Here is a 6,679-nt window from a genome sequence, read left to right as displayed (position 1 = left end):
AAACAGAATTTATAACAGTGATATGTGAAGAGCTGCACTAGCATGACTCGCGCTGGGTACCTCGCACACTGAGAGCCACATGGATGGGTTTCATGAGATCTATGCCATCCATCAGGTATGCTGCCTCATTTTCGCCTTCAGGCCCAAAGATCATGACCATCAATAACTAAGGTAGGCCACACCCTAGGAAAAAGTTGGGATGGGATGCCCACCTTGGTGTTCATATGCTATTCAATCCCTTCATCTGATGCGCCTCATCGGGATGAAAGAAATACTAAAAAAAAATACAGTATTTCAAAACTTAGGCGGGTTATACCATATGAATGTAGAGGTTTAAGGTATAATTTTATGGGGTGGCCCACCTGAGTGTGGAATCAGCTTGATTTTTGGGATCATGGCTAAAAAAGGGGTGATGCACCTCATGGACAGGACGCACACCGTGGTGTTTATATGCCATCCAATCCATTCATCTGATGCGCCTCATCAGGATAAAAGAATTACCCAAAAATCAGAGCATTTCAAAACTCAAGCAGGCTATACCATATGAATGTAGATGTTTCTATGTATGATTTTATGGGGTGGACCACCTGAGTGTTGAATCAGCCTGATTTTTGGGAAAGGCTACAGAAGGGGTGATGCACCTGATGGATGGGACACCCATCTTGGTATTTATATGCCATCCAATCCATTCATCTGAGTGCCTCCTCAAGATAAAAGAGTTACCCAAAAATCAGGTGGAGTAATGGAATTTGACATAGATGCCTCACTCATTTTGAAGAATCCACACAACATAATTGCTAATCTGATCCTTGGTTATAATATTCTACTCTGAACTTTACTACAGAGGTACTTGCTTGTATCAGTGGTGTATTGAAATCTTTGAGAACCTCTTTTGTCCTCAAATCACTACATTTCTCAGTTGGACCAAGTTCAGAAATATCCGTTTCTCTGTATTTAAATGGTGCAAACTTCTATTCTGAAATCAGCAATGTTTGAAAAATGCAGAAATCCAGTCCACTTTGAGTGGAATGGAGGAAAGTCTATGAGACTGGCTCAAATTGGAAAATGAGCTCAACGCAGCTCCTTTCCGAATTGATCACAATGGCCATTCTGCTCTAATTCTAATATAGTAACTTCCAAAACACACCCTTCATACAGTTTTTGTGTTTGTTCTTGATTTTATTTATCCTTGCTTTACAATTCTCAGTTACAATGACATTATCCACATGATATCTGATGTTTCTTCGTTGACAAATAAAGGTCCATTAACCAAGTTCTGCTCACTCCTTTTAGTATATAATATCACACATAAGCTCTCAAACTAAAGGTTTTTTTTTTTTTTTTTGAATCTCTTGTATGGAAAATCCTTTCAGCCATGGAAGAAGTCATTCTTCTTTAATTGGATGGAGATTCCACCATTTGGAAATTCAAATAACAGCAAAACTCTTTAACCATTAAAAAAATAAGAAGAAAAATCAATGGAAAACTCGTTGAACTCCCACTCTTTTCACCACTGGATTAATGTCTTTGTTGTCTATGCCATATGTTTGCTTGGATTCTCAGCAAATTTCATTCTACTTTTGTTTTGTTTCACAGACTCCACTTGCATCTAAATAAATTCTTATTAGCTGAATCAGGTTGCATGTGGATGTCCAATTGAGTTTAGTTGTAATAATTTAATTTAATGAAGTGGAAATGACCCAAGTGTAGCTTGGTTTGTCAATCTTGTTTCAAGTCATTCTTCTTCCTGCATACATTGTGCAATCAACTTAATCAAGGTCCAGTTTTCTGTTTGTATTATAGTTAACTTTGAATGTGCTGAACTTAGGTGGAAAAGTAATCAACATGTGAGAAACTATCATTCCTTTGAAATGTCTAGCTTGAGTGCCTTCAATTTAGAGGCAAGGTTGGGCATCTTCATGATGTGATCCCTGTATTTCAGTCTTTATACTTTAAAGAGATAACTTCACCAAGATACGTTAGTTTTTTCTGCCATATTGGATATTGTCCGCTTTGCCGAAACTCACAGATTTAAAACGGGTCACGCCTATTAAGGAAGGAATCCAACTTACAGCCACTACTACTTCGGACGATGTTTCCTATGTGAGACAAAATTCTAACTTCACTGTGTGTACAGTAGTTTGCTACCACAATAGCCTGCCAGCCACCTCAGGGCCTGCCCACATGTGATGGGGGGCAACCGTGCGCACCTTTGCACACATGTCATGGGCACAAAATCTGAATGGTCCACGTAATGCGGCACCCCTTGAAACCACACAAGCCTAACTTTCAACCTGAGCCAAAACTTTGGTGGCCCATGGCAAAAGAGAGAGACATGCTCACCCGCTCACATTCTTACGTGAGCACAGAATTTGAACGGTACATGTGATGCGGCACCCCTTGAAACTTGAAACTCTATAGGCCCAACTTTCAGCTCGATACAAAACTCTGGTGGGCCATGGCAAAAGGAAACACTTTCCTCCCTTGATATGCATTTCTCTTTGCTATGGCCCACTAGAATTTTGGATAAGGCTGACAATTAGGTGAATAAAATTTCAAGGGATGCCGCAACTCGTGGACCATTCAGATTATATGCCCATGACATGTGCACAAAGGTGCGCACGGGTATTAATGTTGCGTCGGTGAGCATTCCTATTCTTTTATATATATATATATATATATATATATATAAGGGAAATGGTTCTATGCGGTCGACCTCCTGGAACTTCCCATGAGGTCGAGCTATGTGGGACCCACCGTGATGCGTGTTGAACATCTGGCCCATCAGTCAGCTGCACCATCCGTGATGAGGGCCTTCATATTAATGGCTTGGATAAATCATCTAAAATTTTAAAGTAAATTGACAATTTGAACTCCCACGGAATTACAATTCCACCATCTTTATAGCATTAGGGGTCATTTGGCACCATATAAATGGTGGTAAAGATTGAGATTCGATGGCAGAGTCATGAAATAAGTGTGTTTGAGGAGTTGTACAGTGTCATTTACCACCTTTTTCAACCGTTTTGAATTCCTTAGCTAGAGGTGGTAGGCACCAAAATCAACCGTGTACTTCAAAAATTGGTGGGCCCCACTGATATTTACATGAAATTCACCTTAATCACTAAGTTTGTCCCTTTTATTTAACGATAGAGCCCAAAAATCTGCTTAGCGTGTGATTTTTTTAGAGCCCCTTGTGATGATTTTATGAAATCCACTCCGCAACAATTAGATACACAGCTAAAATGAAAGCATATGGACCAAAAATCAGGCTCATCCACAATCCATATCAATCACATGAAAGGAAATAATTATGAGAATGAGGGTTACCATTTCCCTTCATATGACCCATCCAAATCACCAAGCAATTTGATACTTGGCCCTAAGGCTAAAACTGAGCAACACACCTAGTGATCCTAGCGAATTTTATATAAACATTGTGATGTCCATGCCCCACAATATTTTCAACACTTAGATATCACAACATCTTTGATGACAATAAATATAGTTTACTTTGGTGTACCCTTCCTTAATGTTTGCATAAAATCCACCCCAATCATTAGGTGCGTGACCTAATTTTAATCCCAAGGCCCAAAAATTGACACGTTTTATGATTCAAGTGGACCATATGAATTAAAACAATTGGAAGAGGTATATCTATATATTGTTTCCAATTTCATGATCCACCTAAATCACGAATCAAGCTAACTTTTGGATCTTAAGGTTAAAATGGAGTGACACACCCGGTAATCAAAGTTGATTTTACATATCTTTAATGGGCACTATTGAGAATTTAGTAAAATGCATGTTAAGTATGGACAAAGGTCTCAAATACAAATTTTAAATTTACATGACATCTGTATACTACTGAGAATTTTAATTCACATGAATTCATTAATAATTGTGATTTGAATTTCAATTCAAGTAAAACTCGTTCCCTTACTGAAATATGAACTCTCGTGGAACATGGGTACCAAGTAGACAAAAAGCTCTCCTACTGCACACCTTAAATTTTGTGGATGAAAATTTGAATATATTATTTAAGTAATATCTGCTTTTCAAGGTCTGATGCTTCATCTGGCTCTTCAAAAAATAAAACTTTTTTTTTCGATATTTTCCACCGTTCAAACAGGCAATCAGATTCCATCATTCATTTAAGACCGTCTGTGGTAGGATGCGAACCCCAAAACAAGACCAATTCAAAACTAAAATGAGCGGGACCACAGCGAATAGCCAGATGCGACGGACCACCACCTTTCTAGGGCCCTATGTAATGTTTAATTCCATCTAACCCGTTCATCAGGTGAGTCCCACCAGGTAAAAACCAAACATCAACCTGATGCAGAACTTTTAGGCCCAGGAAGGATTCAACGGTGAGCTTTCACATCCCTACTCTTTTCCTGTATCGTGGCCCACTTGAGTTTTGGATCCTGCTCCTTTTTTCTACCGACCTAAAATGACCTTTTTCGAAAATGATGAACGGAGTGGATGCCACACTCACATCACGGTGGGCCCAACTTCCTTTTCTAGGAAATTTGCGTCCGTTCCCAGGATTAACTTTTACAGTGGTCCGCGCACTACTGAAATATTTTTTCTTAACCCAAAGCCCTAAAGCGCACTTTTATAAACCCCCGACACCCACTTGAAACCCTAACATCTAAAATGACATCGGAACCCTAGATCTGAAGTCTCTCTCTCTCTCTCTCTCTCTTCCTTGTGAAATCTCTCTCTTCCTTGTGATTTGGGGGCTGTGATTAGAAAGAGAGAGGCTGGAGTGGGTTTTTTAAATTTCTTTTTGTAGAAAAGAAAGAAAACCCTATCGATTTCAGTAAGGAAGGAGAAGAAAGGAGCCGCCGAGAGATGGCTTTGGTATCTTTCTTTCTTTCTTTCTTTTTAATATCGATGGGTTTTTCTTTCGCCACGATGACAGATCTTCCTAAATTACACTTGATATGAGCCCTACCTTCTTTTTCCTTTTCCTGCGATTGTCATCCATCGCGTATTTTAACCGCATCCTTGCGCTGAAATCTAACATGCGCCGCAGGATCTGAGCACTCACTTCGAGTTACATCTAATTTCCTCTTATTTCTTATTTCTTTTTATTTGGTCATTTTGCATTCGTTGGTGATATAAAGGCCTTTGATTCGTGTGATAGGGTTTTTGATCAACGGTGCGGAAATTGAAAGCCGTTTTTATATGAACGGCAGCGGCCAGACAACCGTAGGGATGGATCCACAGATGAGCGGCTCTGATTGCCCCGCTTGTCTACTGATTCCATCTCATATCGTCTTTACTTTTCTCTGTTTTCTTTGTGCTTCCATTCTTTCAAAAATCCGAAACCATTTTCGCTCAACTAGCAGCGTGTGGGGCCCACCCCGTTGCTTGCACAGCATCCAACCCGTCCAACAGGGTCGCCACCAAGATGATAATGGGATGAACGGAAGATGAGGTAGATCCAATCGTCAGATGTGCGATACCGACTTTGGATGGATTTTTGGCTGTCCGTGCTTCACACGCATGAGGCAGAAGATGAATGGTTGTATTCTATGCATTAGACGACCAGTTTCTTCCTCAATGGACGGCCGGGATTGTTCTTAAATCTGTCCACGTGGGGCGTTTCGCTGCGCTTCTCAGCTGGTATGCCGAGGCTATATGGCTTGGACCTACGCCAAAGACCAAAGGGCCACAGTAGTTATTTTGGAGGGATGTAGATATTAGATCTGTGCATTTGTGCGATATAACACCTGTTGGGCTGATCTGGGCCAGGCTAGGCTGGGTTGTTCTTTGACATGTGCCCAACTCTAATTTACTTATAAATCGACATACATAACAGCGAGCCCCATAGATCCCTGCTAGCAGAAATGGTGTGACGGTCTGTGATATGGCCTACTCATGTTGTGGCCCACTTGGTCAGCAGTCCTGATTACATGCCTGTGTCCAATCAGCCAGGTGGGCTCCAGCGCTCCCTTAAAAAATGTTTTACACTTGCTGATTGGCAGTATTGTTGGCCCTCGGGCTGAAAGTTGGGTGGGTTGAACCCGACCCACACCTGTGACCGACCCGACAATGGGTTGGGCTTGGGCATGATGGTTCCATCTATGGCTTGGGCTATATAAACACCAACCTTATAAAACTTAGGTTGGAATCCGGTTGAGGTCTTTGGTTGTCCGACCCAACCCGAAACCGATTGATATATAAGTTACTTATAAATTATAATTCAGTGCTACTTATAAATTATAATTGAGTGCGGACCGTTTGTGTTGGAGGCACAGGAAATTCAAGTGCTGTCGGGTTTCATTAGTCTACGTCATTTTCTAAGACTAAGGCTAATAAGATATGGTGGATTTCTCTCTCCCAAATAGATTGCTTGATACACAATATTACTTTTAAAGGAGTAGTTGTCCTATATTTTAATGTGTTTGTTTAGATAAAATGCTCTCTATGATAAATAACTATATATATATATATGTAATACAATTATAGGATGATTAATACAAGCATAGGTATACAAAATAAAACTTGTATTGAAAATATAATAGACTAATATAATAATGAAAATATTAGCATATATCTATCCGACCTAAACTGCTTGGGTTAGGCTTGGGTTGAAAATTCCCAACCTGGGTTAGGGTCAATGTAGGGGAACCTTGGGTTGGGCTAGGGTTGAGCACCAACCCAA

At 40.3% G+C, this 6,679-nt stretch overlaps 1 non-coding gene across 1 annotated transcript; it reads left to right on the top strand.

Annotated features, from left to right (window-relative positions):
- Positions 1 to 5,118: 5,118 nt before the first annotated feature.
- LOC131254657 (small nucleolar RNA snoR143) lies at positions 5,119 to 5,287 on the top strand. The gene has a single exon (XR_009175779.1). It is a non-coding gene; the product is annotated as a small nucleolar RNA snoR143 (small nucleolar RNA).
- Positions 5,288 to 6,679: the final 1,392 nt, after the last annotated feature.

This window comes from Magnolia sinica, chromosome 8 (assembly GCF_029962835.1).
Source record: "Magnolia sinica isolate HGM2019 chromosome 8, MsV1, whole genome shotgun sequence".
Classification (NCBI taxonomy): Eukaryota; Viridiplantae; Streptophyta; class Magnoliopsida; order Magnoliales; family Magnoliaceae; genus Magnolia; species Magnolia sinica.
Note: the sequence above shows the minus strand (reverse complement) of the source record. Positions and strands in the feature narration are given on the sequence as shown.